The sequence below is a fragment of the Sus scrofa genome, chromosome 14 (assembly GCF_054392235.1).
Source record: "Sus scrofa isolate SSC_HxYL_T2T_F1_AM1 chromosome 14, Sscrofa_HxYL_maternal_Yorkshire_Landrace_v2.0, whole genome shotgun sequence".
Taxonomy (NCBI): Eukaryota; Metazoa; Chordata; class Mammalia; order Artiodactyla; family Suidae; genus Sus; species Sus scrofa.
In genome coordinates, this window is record NC_139396.1 from 14,032,382 (window position 1) to 14,054,402 (window position 22,021).

The following is a 22,021-nucleotide window of genomic DNA, read 5'->3' on the forward strand; positions in this document are numbered from 1 at the left end:
CCTTAGCCCCCGTGAAGTGTCCACTCTGGGTGGTTCGGAGAGGCAGGTGCATGCTTGGTGGAGCTGTTCTGTGTTTGTCTAAGGGTTCTGTGTGCAGAGCGATCTTTGCAGCCTTTGAGAGGTGTTGTGTGAGGTCAGGAAAGTATGACAGAACAGATATGTGCTGAGCATCCCGAGAGGAAGGGTTAAGGAGGATGTGAGGCCCTTCGACTTTAGACAGTGGAGGTCCATCAAAGGCCTCACGGTGCCTGGAAGCACCTTGGAGAAGGCCCTTACCTGCCAGTGACCTTGCTGAGGGGCATGCTCATGTCCAGGATGTGGGGACAGCCTATGAGGACGAGGTGTCAGGGAGCTCCTCAGGGAGGTTCTCCCATCCCTGCTGCTGAGCTGAGCATTTCTCGGTAGACAGGGGCAGGGAACTTGGTGTGGGTGATCAAGGTCACCAGGGAAGTCATTCTCAACCGCAGGTCAGACCATGAACATCCCGCCACGACATCTGCACATAACACAGCTTCCTCGGGCCAAATGCCCTCTCCCACTGAGGTGTGCCCTCTGAGTCCCCAGAGAGCTTCCGTCCATGTCACCCATTCTCCTCTTCCATTCACCCCTTTCCTTTCTCTCCACAGCATTTCCACTGCTGGGCAAGGATGTGGTCATGCCGCCTGGGGCCTCACGCTCCTATCCTCCCCCCACTCCTGGCTCCCAACCCCAGCCAGCTTGGGAGCAGCACCTGCCACCGCCCATGGCCCCATTACTCCTGCCTGGCAGCACCCTATTGCAGCCAGCTCACCCCATGACACCTCGGGTGACTCCTGCTGACCATGGCCCCATTGCCCCAGGGCTTGGCAACATCCCTGTCCCAGTCTGGTCAGGAGGGAGGTCAGCATTGCCCCACCAGTCTCAGGCCTTTGGGCGCCCTCAGGCCCCCCTCAATGGGAATGCTTCCAGGGCCCTCATGGGGAGTGCTTTGTGTCCTGCACCCCTTTGCATAGCAAGCCCTGTGGGGGACAACGGGGTGGCTGCCCCAGCTATTGCAGCAGCTCAGGCTGGCAAGGAAGCCTTGGCCCCAGGCCTTCCTCCTCAAGCGGCACCACCAGCTGCCCAGATGGCCTTCATCCTGCCCCCAGGGACCTATGGGCCATGTCCACATGGCACCTCTGGGGCAGGCAGCCTGCATGCCTCCCAGCACACGGGCCCTCAGGAGGACGCCTCTCACCATAAGAGCGTCTATCAGAACTTCCGACGCTGGCAGCGCTTCAGGTCCCTGGCCCGCAGCCACCTGCCCTAGAGCCCCGATGCAGAAGCTCTCTCATTCTTTCTCATGTAAGTGACCTCTCAGGCCCTCATTATCTCAGCTGGAGCCTACGCATATACAGGACCTTGGCATGGCCTCCCTGCTTAGGTTTCCAGGCATCCTTTCACCTCGAAAGAAGGAGGGTTGACCTCAATGTCCATGCTATGAGGAGGCACGTCTGCACTCAGATGTGTCCCACGTCCAGTCCATGACATCCTGTCCGTGCCTTAGCTCAGCTACCACCACCATGCAAGACCAGTTGTCTCACTTTCTGCACTGCCATGATAACATTGAGTGCAGGAGAGCAGTCCGAGAGGGTCCTGCTCGGATGTGAGGAGCCAGAGTTTGAATGGGACCTGCTTCTCTGGTGCTACCTCCTTTCAACATGGACCTGGGCCTATGGCAGCCAGTGGGTATCACTTCAGATAAGGCTTAGGACATTCAGGCCCAGGACGGAGCTTTCTGCATGCCCGGTCCTTGTTGTTCTGAAGAAGTCCAGTGTGAACGGGGAGGTGGTCGAGCTGTCCTAAGGGCAAGGGTCTATCCTCCTAGAGCTGTGAACCTGGCAGGAACATCCCTCCTAGACCCGAGGTCCCTCCGAAAAGGGGGACTAGGCCATCTAGTGCAGAGACCTGAGCAGAGGAATACTCATGCTGGAACAGCACAGCCATTTCCTTGCCAGCGTACAATCGCTCGGGCCCTCCATCAGCACCCAGGGCCAGCAATGTTCTCAGGGAGGCCTCTCCTCTTAGTGGAGCCCCAGGGCTGGGTCACGGGTTCAGTGAGGATGAGGAGGAGCTCCCCAGCCTGGCCTTCCTCTTGGGCCTTCACCACAGCCTGCTGCCCTGGGGGCTGCCACAGAGCCCTGTCCCTGCCTCGGGTCTTGTCTGCACTGCAGGGCAGAGGGCCCAGAAAGCTTCCCAGGCCCACTTTCCCCAGAGAATGGGCCTCAGCTCAGGCACCCTGGAAGCTGCCAAGTCTAGAAAGCAGGCTCGGTGTGGAGGCCTGGCTGCTGCTGAGGACCTGGCCAGGCCTAGGGCTGACCTGCGAGGCTCTGGGAGGCACACCCTTGCTCTGGGGCTGGTTGACCCTTCCCAGCCCAAAAGGAGTAGGTGTGACCCATGTGTCACACGGAGGAGGAGGAAGTGGCACTGCAGCCAGTAGGGAACGGTTGGCCAGCCTTCCGGGGCCAGTCCAACTGGGCAGCCCCCATGGAAGCCTTGGGCTCCTACAGATCCCAGCCACCATCCTGGCTGCCATAGGGGTGGGGAGGAAAGACAGAATGACCAGTGCCAGGAGGTTCGTGGGGGTGGGTGGGGTTAGGTGGTGGGGACTTGGGTCTGGGTGTGTGTGGGTGGGCACAGTAGCTCCTTTGCGATGGGGGATGTAAAACATGGATAAAATCATTCTGTTGTGAAATGCACTTGGTCCACTGTCGTCTTGCATGTGCCTGTGTCCTCAGACATGGGTCCTCAGAAGACAGAGAGGGGATCTGAGAGGAACGAAGCATGTGTGAGATCCCATGCAGTCTGGATCCACAGGTGAATGACTAAGTCTTTCTTCCACAGAGACAAGGATGCCCAGGCTGCTCCTGGGAGTACACAGCTCTCACTAGCCCCAGGGACAGCCTCATCATCCCTGTCTCTCCAGCCTGCTGGGCTAGGGGGCTTCTGGGGCATCAGTTCCATGCTCTGCATCCCTGAACACTCTGGGGATGGAGAGCTGCTTTTGTGCCGTTCAGCCCTCTGGACACTCACCAGTCATGAGAATGGAGGCTGGAGGCAGCCCTTACCTCTAGAGAGTTTCTCTCTGCCTCTCTGAAGTGGCTGGATGTCAGGCTGGGGTGATCCTCCACTCCTCCAGGGTGTCCTGTGTGGTTTGCCTGGTCAGAGAGGAAAAGGCTTGGCTGTAAGAATAGGACTTTCTGCTTCAGTGCCTTGTGGGTGGGGGAGCATCCTATCGTCTTAGTTGTGTTGCTGTAATGTTCAAAATGGTGGAGGCAGCGGCCTCTTAGTCCCAGTGAGGACAAAACAATGGGGGAATGGGTGACTCAGATTTCATGGCCGGTTAATGTATTTGGGAGAGACTTAGATCCTGTTGAGCTCAGTGTTCCCAAACTCACCAGCCCACTGGCTTCCACCCCCAGGTAGCTTTTGATAAAGAAGTCCCAAGACCTTATATAACCAGTGATAATTTTCTGATTTTAGTGAAGAGGGTTAAGGATCTAGGGTTTTTCCTGGGAACTTTCATATGCCACAGTGTCAGTGAGGGAAAAAAATGGTTTTAATTTAATGCATAAGGTCTTTGATCAATTCTTTGTGAAACCTGAATATGTTTTATCTAATGTTTCTTGTGGAAATCAAGTTTTAGCTTTAGTAAACAAATGTACGTATTTGCAATGCAGTAACTTTACTTCTATTCTTTTCTGCAAATATTGGGGGTCAGCGAAAATGTCTTGTAAAGGATCACAATGTAAATATTTTCAGGCTTTAAAGACTATACTTCATCTGTTTTAAATTGTCAACTCTGCTGTTGTAGGATGAAAGCAGCCACAGGCAACACTTATTTTTAAGTGTGACCATGTTAAAACAAATCTGTATTTACCTAAACAGGCTGTTGGCCAGACTGGACACAAAGGCTGGTATACACTCCCCCCTACATGCACAATCCTTGGTCTTTTAAAACTTAAGTTCTGGCATCTTACATTATCAATGTAGAATTTACATTATCTTTCTATCCTATGTTGGAATTTATTTATGATTGAAAAGTAAACTTTAAATAGCTTACATAATTTATGCATGATTATAGAATGTCTACACACACTAACAGTGACAATGCCAGATCCTCTCACCTCCTGAGCCATGAAGGAACTTCTACATGTTTTGTTTAATGTACTCATGAATCTTCTGCCTTATCCTGAGCAATAAAACACACTTCAACCCATTCAAGAGAAATGAAATCATGAAGAATACATTCTTCAACCACAATGGAATCAAACTACACTTTTAAACACACAACAGGAGAACCTCTAAAAACATTGAAAGTTAACCACATAGTCATAAACGATGGGTCAAGCAGGAAGTCATTTCAAAGATAATAACAAAAAAATACATAGCACTAAGTGAAAACAGTGCAACATATCAAACTTGTAGAACCCTGCTGAAGCCAAGATGAGGGGAATATTTATAGCACTAAATGCTCACATTATGCGATTAAGAAATGTTTCAAATCTGTAGTTTAAATTTGTACTTCAAGAAAATTGAAAGAGCAAAATCAACTCAAAAGAGATGGATAGAAATAATAGAGATAAAAGCAGAAATCACTGTAATTCACACAGAAAAACAACAAATATGGAAAAAATTTCATTCTTCAAATGGTAAAATACAATTCATTAACCTGTTGTAATTATGACAAAACTAATAGACATGATACAAATCATCAATATCAGGCTCTCATGATAGATCCTGTAGTCATTAAAATGCCAGTGAGAGATTACTATGAACAGTTTTACTGTTCTCATGAATTGTGTCCTAGAGAAAATGGAACAACCCCTCAAAAATCAGATACCAACATACGTGATAAAATAGATAATCTGAAAAGTTACATAATCATTAAGGAAACTAAATTCATAATTTAAATTTTTCTGAAAAAGAAATGTCCTGGTCCAGATGATTCCCCTGAAGTATTCTACAACACATTGGAAGTAGAACTGTCCATCATCTCTTCCAGAAATTAGAAGAGGAAACTTTTCCTAATCTTTTATGAGGCCAGTACTAATTTGACACCAAAAGCAGACAAAGAAATTACAAAACTGTAAAGGTATAGATGAGTATCTCTCATGAAGATACACACAAGCTCTCTCAAAACGTTTAGCATTTTAAATCCATCATGTATATATAGAATGATACCTTATGACCAAGTAGAATTAATTCTTCATATGCAAGGTTGATTCAATATTAGGAACTCAGCAATGAAAAAGAGGCCCCTGCTGCTAAAAATAACAACTTAGGTAAATTGCCATGCAAGTTACACTGAATGAAAAAGCCCACCCCGAGAGGTTACATCCTGTATGATTCCACTTATATAATACTCTCGAGCTGATAAAATTAGGAAGAAATTCGTCAGGGTTACCTTTGATTAAAGATGAAGTTAAGGGGACAGAAGAAAAGTGGGTGTGACTAAAAGGGCAACATGAGGGATCCTTATGGGAATGAAACTCTTGTTTTGTGCCTTTACTTTGGCGGTGAATACATGGATACATCCATATGATAAAATTGCATGAGGTAAATACATGCACAGACACACACAGACACATACACACACAAAATTCATATATGAGAAACTTGGAAACCTGAATATAATCGATGGACTGTATCAACGTGAATAATTTTGTTAAGCTCTTGTACTATAATTTTGCAAGGTGTTGCCACTGGTGAAAACCATGAAGGGTACACAGGAGCGCTATAATTTCTTACAATTTTATGTGGATGTATAACTATCTCAAAATTCAGTTTAAATTTCTCAAAGAGGAAAGGTACATTTTAAGTACAAAAACTAGATAGAGACTCCTGCTTTGATCTTGCATATCTTCCAACCCTTTAGGGTTAGAAAAGAAAGTTTATGACATATTTCAGGAAATTTTCTTTGTGTAAATTTTACAGTATTTGAGTTAGTTGGAACTCAAGTATTCCTGCTACAACATGATGGAACAGAGTAACCAGAAATGAAGAAAAACATACTTCATCTCTCTCTGTGCACATGCCTTTCTCCTCACCACGAGTTCTCTTTATATGATGGTTAATTTAGGTGTCAATGTGGCTGGGGCTCAGTGCCCAGATACATGATCAGATGTTCTGGATGTTTCTGTGAAGGTATGTTTTGGATGAGATTAACATTTAAATCCTTGGGCACTTTAAGTAAAAAAGATTACCCTCTATGATGTGGGTGGGTTTCATCAAAGCAGCTGAAGGCTGTAAAAGAAAAAAGAATGATCTTCCCTGAGCAAAAAGGAATTTTGCCAGCAGACAGCTTTTGGACTCATCAAAATTCTTTCCTGAGTCTGCAGGCCTGCTGGACTCCCCATCAGATTTTGGGTTAACTGTGCCTCCAAAATCTCATGAGTCAGTTCCTTAAAATGAACCAATATCTATCCCTATACACATTTCTATTGGTTGAAACTTCTCTGGAGAACCCTGACCAATACACTTCATATTTCTGCCCTTCCCCCTCTTTTTTCTTTCCTTTCCCTTTCAGAAACACTCACTGCTTTATCTCCCTCTGCATAGAGATGCACTGACATTCTAGGGTCTTAATAAGTTTGGTCTCTCTCTCCCTCCCTCCTCTTTTCCTTTCTTTCAGTCCCATGTTCTTCGATTTGTGAAAAACATCATGAAAAGAATTAGGTGGTAGTAGCTGCAAGTTTTGTCAAGTGTGTGAATTATCCCTACCCTTGAGGGAAATTACAAGGGTGCAGCTAGATGATAGCAAGTTAAATGCTCTCTCCATACATCAGCTGTCTCCACCATCCATGGGTTACAGACTGGAATCAGAGCTGTATGGCTTTTGGAATATAATGAGGGTTTGAAGCTATGATAAGAGCACACAGACCTCAGCTAGCTGGAAGCAGACAGAGAGGTCATCACCTGGAGGAATCCCCAAGACACATGGACATCCTCTGTAACTGAATAGCTGGGTGCCAGAGTGTTTGGACCACTGATCTCCCCGCCACAACAGGTGGTGGGCTTACTTACCATTTCCACAAGAACAAATCTCAGTTGCATTTCTTGAAGATGTGGTTGATGTAAGGATGCTCCAATAAACCTCAGCCAATTTGGTGTTTTTCATCATCTTGACATTGTGTCACTCCTGACTCCATCCTGCAAAACTGAGCCAAGAGTTGTACCTTGCTGAAACTGTACTTCTTAACTTGGGAACATAGCCAATGCAAAGTATACTGCTAGAAAACCTAACACAAATTCTGAGGCATATGGTTACGGGCAGAATCAAAGTCCAAAACAACTCTTGGAAATTGAAAGTATGCCTGTGAGCCACAATTAAGCTTATTTTCCTTGAGTGTACAAAAGCCAACAGTATTAATTTCTTCATATGGGGAACAGCTAGTATACACAAAGTCACAGTATTCATGTCCTTCCTTTTTTCATATGCCACCTTTTTTTTCTTCTATCATCATTCCTGTGTATGTGTGTATGTAGGCATTTGTAATCATGCATAAATGATGTAAGATATGTAAAACTTTAATTTTCAATCATAAATAAACTTAAACTTATTAAGAAAATGTAAATTCTGCATTGATAATGTAGGACTCCAGAATTTAAGCTTTTAAAGAACAAAGATTATGGGAGTTCCCATCGTGTCGCAGTGGTTAGTGAATCCACCTAGGAAGCGTGAGGTTGTGGGTTTGATCCCTGGCCTTGCTCAGTGGGTTAAGGATCCAGCAATGCCTTGAGCTATGGTGTAGGTCACAGATGTGGTTCGGATCCCACGTTGCTGTGGCTCTGGTGTAGGCCGGTGGCTATAGCTCTCATGGGACCCCTAGCCTGGGAAACTCCATATGCCATGAGAGCAGCCCAAGAAATGGCAAAAAGACAAGAAAAGAAAAAGACAAAAGATGATGCACATAGGGGTTGGCACAGGCCAGCCTGTGGGTCTAGTCTGGCCCACTATCTGTTTTGGTACATACAGTTTTACTGTAACATGGTCACACTTGTTTGGGTGTTGCCTGTGCCTGCTTTCATGCTGCAACAGCAGAGTTGATTATTTGCGACAGGTAAGGTATCGTCTTTGAAGCCTAAAATATTTTACAGAATATTTTTGCTGACCCCTGATATTTGTAGGAAAGAATAGAAGTAAAATGATTGCATGGCAACTACATATATTTGTTTACTAAATTTAAAAATTCTGATTTCCATAAGAAACATTAGCTAAAATACATTTATTAGGGATTTCTCAAGGTTTCAATTAAAACCTTTCATATTAAATTTAAAAAAAAAAAAACATGTTTGCTACTCCCACAGCTTACAGAAGTTCCCAGGAAACCTATGCCTGCTGAGGCAATGCCAGATCCCGAAGCCATTGTGCCACAGAGGGATCTCCAAATTCAAAAAGTTTTTAAAGAACAACACGTCAATTTTGATGTTAAAATCTTTAAGGCCACACTTTTAGAATTCATATACACTGTTTATAGAGAAGCTGTATAAGGTCATATGATTTGTACCCCTCACTGCAAATCACTGAACCACTGATTTTCTGATCAGTTATAAGGCATATTTGCATTTTATCTTAAATTTGCTGTTGTTTTATCTGAGCAAAAAAACATATGTTGGAAATTTGGTATATTTTGGTTAATTAGGCTTTTCATGGGAAAATAGGTCAGAATCTATTATAACGTATATTATGCTCAGTATATTTTCCACTATGATATAATCATGAAGATATATTATGAAAGTTGTCTAGTACTAAAAATGTTTCCCTTTATAGACCAAGTCTTAAAATTTTTTCATTGTTTTACAGCAGTGAATGCACAGCATTCTTGATTTTATTGTAACCTAGTGCTGTGGTCATTCATTTAACTCACTGCTATACAGTTCCTCACAATTACAATTGCATCTAGAGAAGGCGATGTGTCTTTAAGGAGCCCATTGGCATGGATATTTTTTGCTTTTTGTTTGGAACATTTGAGATTACGTATAATTATTAAAGTACGTATTGGTTTGAAAATATCAACTGGTACAAGAACAGCTTTAGATTATTTAACAGAGTTTATACACTGATTTTTTCCTACATTCTGGAAAATGGTATGATTAACTGAAAACTATTTTTAGGTCTCTTTTTATTGAGGAATTTCTGGATGTGGAAAACCGTGTTAAGGTTTAGGGTTTCCCAAAGTGGATATTGTCATTTTTAATCACTTTTAGCTAAACCTTGCCACACTGTGAAGTAAGGACAAAAATGATGAGGAGTGAACAGTCTGATTAGAAGCTTTGGCTCCCAGAAGGGCAGTGTTAGCTGTATTTAAACCCATCACCATATTTAATACAGAAGACACTGAACAGGGCGTCTGTAATGATGAGTAGTTTCTTGCTAACCTTAGATTTTGGTAACCCAGCTGGGAATAAAAACAAGCCAAGAGGAAGGCAGTGGGTGCTCTTCTCTTCCCATCACATCACAGACAAGGAGACAAGAGTGAAATGCTGAAAGATCAGCTGTCAGAACCTTAGCATCACAACTAAGTATGGAACCTGCTGGTCAGAAATGCACACACCTGCCATGAGTTCTGAACACGTGGGCAGCCATGCTTAACAAGGAAATTCCCTGAGAGTTCAGTGAGCTGAACTAGAGCACATTCAATGCTGAGAGACCAGCCACGGTGGGACCCATGATGGCCAGATCTGTACACCAAGACTGAAAGGACGTGCACAGACCCAGTGGAAGTCCAGCAGGGCCAGCACTTGTGGATGACTATCAGGGCCATTTCTCAGGAGCCTCTAGATCTAGCAACACCTACACACATATACAGAGAGAGAGAGGAAATCACTGAGGAAGGGAGGAGAGAGGACACAAACTAAGTTTACTGGATGGCTTGCCGAGGAGGTAATGGAGGAAGGGGTTTCCTGGAAGCTCTTCTTGTTAGTATTGGCAGCTAGGGTCTTTCCCCAGATGGGAGGAGTAATTTTCTGTAAAGGACCAGATTGTAAACATTTTAGGTGTTGTAGTCTTTATTGTCAGTGTTGCAAGCACTCACCTTGGCTGTTGTATGTGAAAACTGCCATAAACAGTACAGAAAGATCAAGTGTGGCTGTGGTCCAACAGACCTCCACTCACAAAACCCGTGGTTAATTGGACTTTGCTGACCACTTTTGTAGAGTGTTTATTAAACACATCTCATGTTTGGTGAGTCAGGTAGGTCTGCCAAGGCCTGGTATATTGCACTTATAGTTCACAGTATTTTTCCTCATCTTAGGGTGAAAAAAAGCAGTGTAATGGAACAAGGCTTGCAAATTTGATATCTTTAAGAGCTTTTTTTGGGTGGAAATATTATTTCTTTTTCTTTTTCTTTTGTATTTTAGGGTTGCACCTGTGGCATATAGAAGCTCCCAGGCTGGGGGTTGATCTGGAGCTACAGAGGCTGGCATATACCACAGCCACAGCCATGCAGGATCCAAACCACATCTGAGACGTACACAGTAGCTCATGGCAACATTAGTTCCTGACCCACTGAGCAAGGCCATATATGGAACTTACAACTTCATGGATAGTAGTCAGCTTCATTTTTGCTGTGCCACAATGTGACTCCTGGAAATTCTCCCATTTACAATAATTTGTAAAGGGAAGAAAAGAAAAGAGAGGATCTTAGATTGACTGGGGTCACCACAAACCAAAATCCTTAAAGGGATTGCTGGCCTAGACTGTGTCTCTGAGTTTCTCTACCTAGTCCACATGCCATGATCGAGAACCGAGGATGTAATCCTCTAGGAAATACTTGTTAAGGATGGAGGAAAAACCTTCCAGGTCATTTCCAACACACACCTCTCAGCACCTTTTTTAGACTGCTATAACTCATTCCCTCAACTGTTGAGAACACCATGGTATTTGCTGTCTTGGGAGACATGAAAAGAATCAGTGTGTTTTTGTTCTGAATGCTGGCCCTGTGTGAAGGGAGATATGTCTTAAAATGGCCTTCATTCTCAACACTTCCTCAGTCTCCAACAGCTAAATGAGAGCCAGAAGCTGCACACTCATCTTCCCACAACACAAGTGAAGGACATCTTCCCCCACTGCCAGCCCTGTGATCACTGGCCTCATCCTGTGAGTCTTGCCCCTGTGCCAGCCCCCAGACCCAGGACCTCAGGCAAACCCTCCCCAGTCATCTAGTCACAGGCTAAGGAGCTGGATACCCACTCCTATATCCAGCTCAGGCCATGCCTCCTCAGCCAGTGCCCCAGTGCTCAGTCTGGGACTGGCCACTTTCTTTTGCCTTGGGCCCTGAATGATCATGCACGATCAATCTCCACAGGCCTGAAGGCTTTGGTGGTACAGGGGGATTTGCATGGAATAAAAGCAGAGCTTGTAGTTTGGGGAAATTAGAAAATCTTGACTGGATGGATTTCAGAAGAACAGATGAAACACTGGTTCTAGTACCTCAACTGGAGTTGTGGAGAATTTGAGTGGACCTTGGCCAGCTTTGGTGGGGGCAGCTTGGGAATACCTGGAGATGGAGACTGGGGCACCCTGTTTCCAATGAAGCCTCTTGGCTTTAGTCATGTCTCCCAGAGCCAGAGCTAAAAGGGAAGGGATGTGTGTGTGTGTGCGCGCTTATATGCATGTATACCTGCACTTGAACCCCTTTGCTAGTATATACTTGTGCATGTGTGGTGTGGTGTGTTTTGGGGCCAATACAAAGAGAAAGTGGCACCTCTTTCTTCTAAGCAGGTGGTGATAACTGTCTTCCATATGGAATCAAGCAAAGGAACAAAAACCCTGTCAACTTCTTTGTTAAAATGGTTGAATGAAAGGAAACAACACTCTTCTGTTAAATATGCAGAATCCTTTAGAGGCACTGTAATGCCTGGTTTATGGCTGTGCCCAGCCAAGGGCATGATAAACAGTCTATCTGGTCAGTCTATGTAGGAAGTTTCTGGGTTCCTCACCAAGCCACATTTTATTCCTTCTTGGGAGGCTGGGGGTTAGGAATGGCACCTACCCTGCCCTGCCACCTACCTCCTCTGAAGAAATGGTCTGAGGAGAAGAGGTGGTACAGAGGGACATGTAGCTCCAGTATATAGGAGGCCCATGGGTTTCCCACAAGGGGGGATAGCAGGCTTTGGAGAAAGAATTGGGTATTCATTTATGCTTCTAGACCATGAATATCTTACTCCAATGGCTACAGGGGCTGAACCATTCCTTTGCATGAGAGGTCCAGGCCCACAGTGGGGATTGAGAATGGGGGGCTTAAGCTAACTTTGAGACAGTGCTTGCTCCTTCTAGTCCTGCCCTTAGCCCTTCCTCTTAGTTTTTTGAGCTCCATTGTTTTACTTTATTTTTATTTTTAGTACCAGACCTGTTGCATATGGACGTTCTCGGGCTATGAGTTGAATCAGAAGTACAGCTGCTGGTCTACAGCACAGCCACAGCAATGCCAGATCCAACCTGCCTTTGTGACCTACACCATAGCTCATGGAAATGCCTGGTCCTTTACCTACTGAGGGAGGCCAGGGGTGGAACCCACCTCCTCATAGATACCTGTCTGGTTCCTTATAGGTTAATCAAAATGGGAATTCACTTTTGTTCTTCTTTCTTTCTTTAACTTTTTTTTTTCCATTCTTATGGCATGCGGAATTTCCTAGGCTAGGGATTGAACCTGAACTGCTGTAACCAGGGCCACAGCTGTAACCAGGGCCACAACAGTGAAAATACCAGATCCTTAACCTGCAGAGCCTGAGGGAACTCCAAACTCCATGGTTTTTGTCCTTCCCTTTAAAGGTCTGTGGCAGAGGCTCTTGGTGGCACCTGGTTTCCTTCACTGGGGTGCCTCTTTCCTGGTGGCTGAGTGTTGTTGCTAAGGGTTCACAGCTGCTTCCTTCACAGGGCATTACCCACACCCAGGCACATACTTCCTTATTCAAGAAGTCACAAGCCTATGCTATCAGCAGAAACTGGTATCTGGCAGAGGGTAGGGTCAAATTGAGCCCTTTCATCTCCAGGGGGACCAACTCTGTGTTCTTCATGCTCCAGAGAGAGGTCCCTTGAGGACCAGGATAAGGTTCTGTTTCTTCCCCTGCCTTATCCTATTTTCCTCAGTCCCCAGTTCATGAGCACATTTTCAAGGATTTTCCCAAGTGTCCCCATCTAAGTTTCACTTCTGGTGATCTTGCTCTAATGCACTGGGTACGAGAAGAGTCCTAAGAAACACATGCAATTCTAGAAATGGATCACCTTTTAGCACACAAGCAAGGATGACTCCATGGGTATGTTGTATGGAGTATTCCTAATCTCTGGTGTGCTTCAGCAGTAACTGTCCATGAAGTGCAGACACTGGCCAGGTCATCCTTTAGTCCTGGGTAATAATAACTAAGAGGATAGTAACTAAGGACAATGGCCTTATGCCTTTGTAGATTCATGCCAATGCTCTACTGAGGGAAGATAATAAAGCCTCATATCCCTTACAGGGGAATTCACAGTGTCTCTCTGGGAGTATGAAGGACGCTTTCCTCCCAAATCAGCCTCTCCGTGAGTCAGGAGATAGATGGGATCGAGAATAAATATTTCCTATCAGCCACCTATTTACACCTGAAGATAAAAATGCAAGAACAAGTTAAAGAAGTGGAATTGGCCTTTTTGGACACTTAAAGCAATGAACACATCATGGGCATTTAGGGCCTAAGCCCTGCTTGGGTCAAAGATAAAGAGGTCACACACTTCCTATCCTTAGGGCGAAGGAGAACCAACTTCACATGCACAGAAAGACTCCTCTGGGTCAGAAAGGGAGGGGTCACCAGCCAATAAAAACTTAGGCTATGTTACTGCCAGTGAGGAATCCATCTTGACCCAAAGATGTGCACGCATATTGGGGAGGACCTGGGTCCGATCAGGTGTGAAAAATGAAATAAGAACTTTGGCCAATGGGAAACAAAGACCCAGACGAACTTCCCTAAGAGTTTTAAATCACTTCTCTGGGACACTCCTCAATGATGGGGATGATTGCATTCTCACTCCTCCTTTGTGTGTATCCTACTGCTTTGCCTCTGCCTTAGACAAACAGACAACATAGCTAAGTCTACTGTGTTTCTAACAATAAACTCTGTACCTGATTTCACAGACTTTGCTTGCTTTAAATATTCTTGCCTTCAACAGGGGGTGAGAATCAAGGCAGTTCCGTTGGTAGTCCCCAGCTCGTCGAGTGGCTAATATTCCTGTTTCATCCAGGCTTCCCAGCTTCCATTCCTGAGCAGAGAATTAAGATCTCACTTCAAGCCATCACTCTCTGCCATCTCTCCAAAATCATCAGCATCCTCATCCATCCAGACCAGATGTGACCTGAGTTAAACTCATGTGCGGGATTCCAGTTTGTACTTATGGTACATTCCACATGTGAAGATCATCAACGTTTTGCTAAACCCTTTGAAGCTGGTTAACCCTGTGCATCTATCAGCTGGTCTCTATGATCTTTCCCTTCTTCCCTTGAGCCAATTGCCATGGGGCAATTCTGAAGAATACCAGCTATTTGCTTATGAAGGGCTGGGCAGCTTCGTCCTAGGCCCTCTAAATATGGTTGTAGCTACTCTGTAACCTTTTCACTTGGGTTATATGAAGTGGTTTAGGTTAAGTTTGGAAAGCATGGAAACTGCAGCCAGACAGGTAGGCTTCAAATCCTGGCTTATTTAACTATGGCTTAAGGGAAAGTTACTTAACTTCTCTGCAACGCTGTTTATAGAACTTTAAATGGAGTAAGAGTGTTGCAGTAATGGCATCCATCTCCAAGGGATGCTGTGAGAATAACATATGTTAATAAAGGTAAAGTGCTTTGATTCGTGTCCAGCAAGCAGGATGTGTCATATAATGTTAGCTGTTATTATTGCAAGTCATTACTCTTGAGTAAATACAGACTGCAATCTTCAGTTAGAGAATGTTCTTTTGATAAAACTATATTTCATTCTTCCATGTGTTAGGCAGATTAGTCCCTAAGTCTGAAGTCATCCTGGACTTTGAAGATAGCATAGAAAGTAGGAAAATATTAAAAAGCTATATTAAAATTCTAGATCTTTTTCTACATTTCTCTTTATCCGATAGTTTATGTCCTAACATAAGTAGGTATCTGTTCAATCACACCTTTATCACCTTGTATTAAAGAGCTCTAAATTTTCTTTTCTTTCTTCTTTTCTCTCTTTCTTCTTTCCCTTTCTTAAGGCTGCACACATGACATATGGAAATTCCCAGACTAGGGGTTTGTTGACTTCCACTCTGCCACAGTGGGAACTCCTAGATCCCTAATTCTCTTGCCTAGAACAAATGGATATTCTCTCATACTTACCCCATCCAGACTATTTAAAATAGCAAGGACTGCACCTTGAAACTCCATTTCCTGGTGGGTCATTCTTTATCAAGAATACAAGCAATACAACACTTTGCTGCACAAAAACAAAATCAAAATGGGTTAAAGACCAAAATGAAAGGCCAGAAACTTACATCAAAATTCTTGGAGGAATACAGGCAGATCACTCTTCGATAAGTATGGCAGCAAACCCTTTTTGATGCCCCCTCTAGAATAATGAAAAAGAAAACAAAAATAAAGAAACTGGGAATTGCCCTTTTGGCACAGCCAGTTATGAAACTGACTAGTATTCATGAGGACATGGGTTTGATCTCCGGCCTCACTTAGTGAATTAAGCATCTGTGGTATAGGTCACAGATGAGGCTCGGATCCCACTTTGCTGTTTCTGTGCTGTAGGCTTGCAGTTGCAGCTCCAATTCCACCCCTAGCCTGGGAACTTACATATGCCACCATGCCCTAAAAGGAAAAACAATAGACCTATAGATTCAAAAGCTTATACACATCAAAGGAATCCATAAAAAAATGAAAAACAACCCACACAATGAGAGAAACTACTTGAAAATGAAGCATTTGACAAGGTATTCACCTCCAAAATATAAAAATGGTTCATATAGTTCAGGTTAAAAAATAAACAATCCATTGAAAAATGGGCAGAAGACCTAAATACACATTCCTCCAAAGACAGAATGATTTCCAAAAAGCACATGAAAAGATGCTAAGTGTAAATAATTATGGGAGAAATGCACATAAAAACTACCATGAGGTCTCACCTCACACCAGTCAGAATAGCCATCATCAAAAAGTGTACAAATAAGGAAAGAGAACCCTCCTATCATGTTGGTGGGAATGTAAATTGGTACAACCGCTAAGGAAAACGGTGTGGAAGTTCCTCAGAAAATAAATGTACACCTGTCATATGATACAGCAGTCACCGACAGCCCAAGGTATGGTGTGGCTGTGTGTGTGTGTGTGTGTGTGTTTGTGTGTGTGTGTGTGAGTGTGTGTGTATTCATTCAAAATATCGCCAAGGAAGATATACAGAAGGCCAACAAGCACATGAAAAAATGATGAACACCACTCATCACTGATTATTAGAGAAAAGCAAACCAAAACTACCATGAGATACCACATCACACCAATCAGAATGGCCATCATTCATCAGTCCACAAATAACAAATGCTGGAGCAGGTGTGGAGAAAACAGAACCTTCCTGCACTGTTGGTGGGAATGTAAACTGGTACAGCCACTATGGAGAACTGTATGGAAGTACCTTAGAAATCTATTCATAGAACTACCATATGATCCAGCAATACCACTCACGGGCATATATTTGGACAAAATGTTCCTTCAAAAAGACACATGCACCCACATGTTCACTGCAGCTCTATTTACAATAGCCAAGACAAGGAAACATCCCAAATGTCCATCAACAGATGAGTGGATAAGGAAGATGTGGTATATATACACAATGGAGTCCTATTCGGATATAAAAGAGAATGAAATAATGCCATTTGCAGCAACATGGATGGAACTAAAGGCTCTCATCCTGAGTGAAATAAGAGAAAGACAAATGCCATATGATATCACTCACATCTGCTATCTAATATACAGCACAAATGAACCTTTCCATAGAAAATAAATTCATGGACTTGGAGAATAGTCTTGTGGTTTCCTGGGGGGAGGGGGAGGGAGTGGGAGGGATTGGGAGTATGAGGTGATCTGATGCTTGAGTTTAAACTATTGCTCTTGGAATGGATTAACAATGAGATCCTGCTGTGTAGCACTGAGAACTATGTCTAGATACTTACAATGGGAGAAAAATTATGTATATATGTATGTGTAACTGGGTCCCCATGCTGTACATTGGGAGAAAAAAGTGTGTTGGGGGATATAACAATATAAGATACATTTTAAAAATATATCACCATTGGATACTTCCAAACAAACACTGTGTTTTTGTTTTTGTTTTTGTCTTTTTAGGGCCAAACCTGTAGCATATGGAGGTTCCCTGGATAGGGGTAGAATCAGAGCTCTAGCTGCTGGCCTCCACTACAGCTACAGCAATGCCAGCTCTGAGCCACACCTGTGACCTACACCACAGCTCATGGAAATGCTGAATCCTTCACCTGTGGGCAAGGCCAGGGGCTGAACCTGTGTCCTCATGGATGCTGGTCAGATTCATTTCTACTGAGCCATGAGGGGAACTCCCAATCAAATACTTTTAAAAGGAAAAGTCCTAGGTCACCATGTATTTAATAGTCTTTGCTAAATATTTGAGTCTTAAATGTTCGTAGAATGGAACATGAGAATTTATCTCAAAGTAACACTTTATATTAATTTGCAATCAATTCCCAAAACAGTATAGGCATCTCATATCAGAAAACTTCCAACCAGTAACAATCATTACATCTTCCCAAATGCAAGCTGGACTTGAAGAAACAGGAGCCATACCACCACCAACAACAACCAAACAAACAGCATTAACATCAAATCATGATGAGAAGAGAGAATCTGATTTCTACAATGTCTCCTTACATTTTTTAACACAAAAGGTTTCAACAAAGAATTATGAGGTATGGAAATTAAAAAAGGAAATATGATTCATGCGGTGAGGCATTACAAGGACTTTTAGTCACTCTCTTATATATTCCCATAGTACAAAGTGAAATTTGGGACAAAGAACTAAAAAAAACTCAGGAAACTGGTGCCTAACCAAATGGAGAATGCTAATAGAGAGACAGAAATTACAAAAAGGAATCAAATGTATATTCTAGTGTTGAAAAGTACAGCTGGGAATTAAAAAGGCATTGGGGGAATTACTGACAGATTTGAGCTGGCAGAATAATGAATTGGCCTATTTGAAGAAGAACTGACTGAGGCTATCCACTCTGAGGAGTGGAGAGAGGCAAGAATGGACAATATTGAGCAGAATGTAACAGACATATAGGACACCATTAAGTAGGCCAACATACATATAATAGGAATCCACATGATACATATAATAGGAATTACACCCAGAAAAGGGAATCAGAAGTCAGGGAAAATATTGGGAGAAAAATGCCCCAACTCCTCAAATATGATGAAATACATGAATGTATACATCCAAGAAACTCAATGAACTCCAACAAGATAAACTACAGGTCTACACAGATACTATAGTTAATTGACAAAACACATGACAAAGAGAATTTTGAAAGCATCAAGGAAAAAGCCTAGTAGATTTTCATATTTAGGGAACGAAAAAGAAGAACTATGAACCAAGAATTCTATATCTGATAAAACTACCTTTCAGAAATGAAGGAGAGGAGTGATATAGGCAAGATGGCAGATTAGGAGGCTCCAGGTCTTTAACCCCATGAAAATATCAAGGAAACAATCAGGTAAGAATAGCTTTGTGGAAGCTCTAGAAGACAAAGAGTAATCTGAAGCAATCAAGTGAATAGCCAATTGAGAAAGGGTCACACTCAAAATGATAGCAAATTCCATGATATTCTGCCTCCTCTATTCCTCACCCATTGTGAATGAATATGGTGCAGTAGAGGACCCAACCACTGGTCCTCCATTGGGAGAAATACAAGAGTGCAACTTGATTGCAGGGTTTGGCAGGCCAGGCACTGTCTCCAGAATCTGATTTCTGTCTCACATGACTTGAAGCTGAGATAGGGATGGTGGGACACTTTACATATCAGTAAAATGATGATGGATTCAATGGCAAAGGAGAAGTTCATGGCAAATGTAGACCTGCACACATGTGGAGGTCAGAGATGACTGACAGAAGAATGCAATAAAACATGTAAGGGTCAAGAAGACAAAGGTGAGGTTTTTAGGGAAATTAAACACTTAAAAGCAACTGTGTGTGGGGGAGAGGATTAAGGCGCTGGGGAAGCACACACACACTCCCAGTTAAGGCACATCCTCAGAAAAGACCTGAGAGCACTGGTCTGTTTAGTAAAAGTCTTCATTTGCACATATCCAAGATACAAGACTGGGTAACGTGGCGTTTTTTTTTTTTTTTTTTTTTTTTTTCCTGCATATGCAACTTTTTTAAAATTTTTTTAATTTTTTAATTTTTTAATTTTTTGTCTTTTTGCTACTTCTTTGGGCCACTCCCACAGCATATGGAGGTTCCCAGGCTAGGGGTGGAATCGGAGCTGTAGCCGACGGCCTACACCAGAGCCACAGCAACGTGGGATCCGAGCCGCCTCTGCAACCTACACCACAGCTCACGGCAACGCCGGATCCTTAACCCACTGAGCAAGGCCAGGGACCTAACCCACAACCTCATGGCTCCTAGTTGGATTCGTTAAGCACTGCGCCACGACGGGAACTCCTGCATATGCAACTTTTGATAAATGCTCACAAAATATAGAAATAAAAAGGTAGATGTTGCTCATTCAAAGGAACATTAATAAATCTGAAGCTAATGAGCATAAAGAAGCATAGGCTTCACAGTGGCTAGATGAACTTTTTCTTTTTCTTTTTTTTTTTTTTTTCTTTTGTCTTTTTGCCTTTTCTAGGTCTGCTCCCATGGCATATGGAGATTCCCAGTCTAGGGGTCTAATCGGAGCTATAGCCACTGGCCTACTCCAGAGCCATAGCAATGCAGGATCCAAGCCACATCTGCAACCTACACCAGAGCTCACAGCAAATCTGGATCCTTAACCCCTGAGCAAAGCCAGGGATCAAACCCATAACCTCATGGTTCCTAGTCAGATTTGTTAACAACTGAGCCACAACAGGAACTCCTAGATGAACATTTTAAACAACTACCTTAGGTATTCTGAAATAGCAAAAGAAGAACACACATAATTAACAAAAGGAAGTCAGCAAGGTGGAAGGTGGTGAATGAATAAACGAAGAATATAGACAAAGACATAGAATTTATTTCAAAAAAGAAACAGAGGGTCTTGATCAGGAATGGATGTTGGACTTTGTCAAATGCTTTTTCTGCGTCTATGGAGATGATCATATGATTTTTGACTTCTGTTAATGTGGTGTATGATGTTGATTGATTTGCATATGTTGAACCATCCTTGTGAACCTGGGATGAACCCTACCTGGTCATGGTGTATAATTTTTGGATATGTTGTTGGATTCAGCTGGCTAAGATTTTGTTGAGAAATTTTGCATTTATATTCATCAAAGATATTGGCCCGATAGTTTTCTTTTTTGGTGTTATCTCTGTCTGGTTTTGGAATTAGGGTGATGATGGCATCGTAGAATGGTGGGAGTGTTCCTTCTTCTTCAACCTTTTGAAAGACTTTAAGGAGGATGGGCACTAGATCCTCTTTATATGTTTGATAGTATTCGCCTGTGAAGCCAGATGGCCCTGGACTTTTATTTGTAGGGAGTGTTTTTATGACTTCTTCAATTTCATTTCTAGTGATTGGTCTGTTCAGTTGGTCTGTTTCTTCTTGATTCAGTTTTGGCAGGCTGTAAGAGTCTAGAAAATTGACCATTTCTTCCAGATTGTCAAATTTGTTGGCATAGAGTTGTTCATAGTATTTTCGTATGTTTTTTTTTTTATTACTGCAGTATCTGTTGTGATTTCTCCTTTTTCATTTTTAATTATATTTGAGTTCTTTCCTCTTTTTAGTGAGTCTGGCCAGGGATGTGTCAATTTTGTTTACCTTTTCAAAGAAACAGCTCTTGGTTTTATTAATTTTCTCTATTGTTTTTTTGACTTTCTAATTTATTGAATTCTTCTTTGATCTTTATAATTTCCTTCCTTCTGCTGACTTTGGGTCTTTTTTGCTCTTTTTCTAATTTGCTTAGATGGAAGGTTAAGCTGTCAACTTGGGATCTTCTTTTTTGAGAAAGGCCCGTATCACTATAAATTTCCCTCTGAGCACTGCTTTTGTGGCATCCCATAGATTTTGAGAGGTTGTGTCTTCATTATCATTTATCTCAAGGTATTTTTAATTTCCTTCTTGATTTCCTCATTGACCCATTGGTTTTTTAGTAGCATGTTGTTTAGTCTCCATGTAGTAGGTTTTTTCTCATTTCTTTTCCTGTGGTTGATTTCTAGTTTCACGGCATTGTGGTCAGAGAAGATACTTGAGATAATTTCTATGCTCCTAAATTTATTGAGGTTAGCTTTGTGTCCCAATATGTGGTCAATTCTTGAGAAGGCTCCATGTGTTGTTGACAAGAATGTGTATTCTGATTCTTTTGGATGTAGTGTCCTGAAGATATCAATTAAATCTAACTTCTATTGTTTCCTTCAGGATCTCTGTTGCTTTATTGGTTTTCTGTCTAGAGGATCTGTCCATTGGTAGGTATCAAGGGAGCATTCCTGAACATAATCAAAGCCGCTTATGATAAACTCACAGCAAATATAAAACTCAATGGGGAAATACTGAAAGCCTTCTCACTCAAATCTGGAACAAGACAGGGATGCCTACTCTCAGCACTGTTCTTCAACATAGTTTTGGAAGTCCTGGCCACAGCAATTAGACAAACAAAAGAAATAAAAGGCATCCATATAGGAAGAGAAGAGATCAAACTGTCACTGTATGCAGACGACATGATACTTTACATAGAAAACCTTAAGGACTCAACCCAAAAACTAGTGGAACTGATTAATAAATTTAGTCAAGTAGCAGGATATAAGATTAACAGTCAGAAGTCAGTCGCATTTCTGTATACCAGCAATGAAA

The 22,021-nt window shown here is 42.8% G+C and overlaps 1 long non-coding RNA gene across 1 annotated transcript in view; it reads right to left on the reverse strand.

Moving 5' to 3' along the window:
* The window catches only part of LOC146396328 (uncharacterized), a 113,415-nt gene that overhangs the window by 36,044 nt on the left and 55,350 nt on the right, over positions 1-22,021 (reverse strand). Inside the window, exons 6-9 of the long non-coding RNA XR_014828245.1 lie at positions 15,497-15,570; positions 14,118-14,254; positions 7,045-7,178; positions 3,087-3,176 (exon numbers count right to left, since the gene is read on the reverse strand). This is a non-coding gene — a long non-coding RNA (uncharacterized LOC146396328). The remainder of the gene's footprint in view (positions 1-3,086; positions 3,177-7,044; positions 7,179-14,117; positions 14,255-15,496; positions 15,571-22,021) is intronic.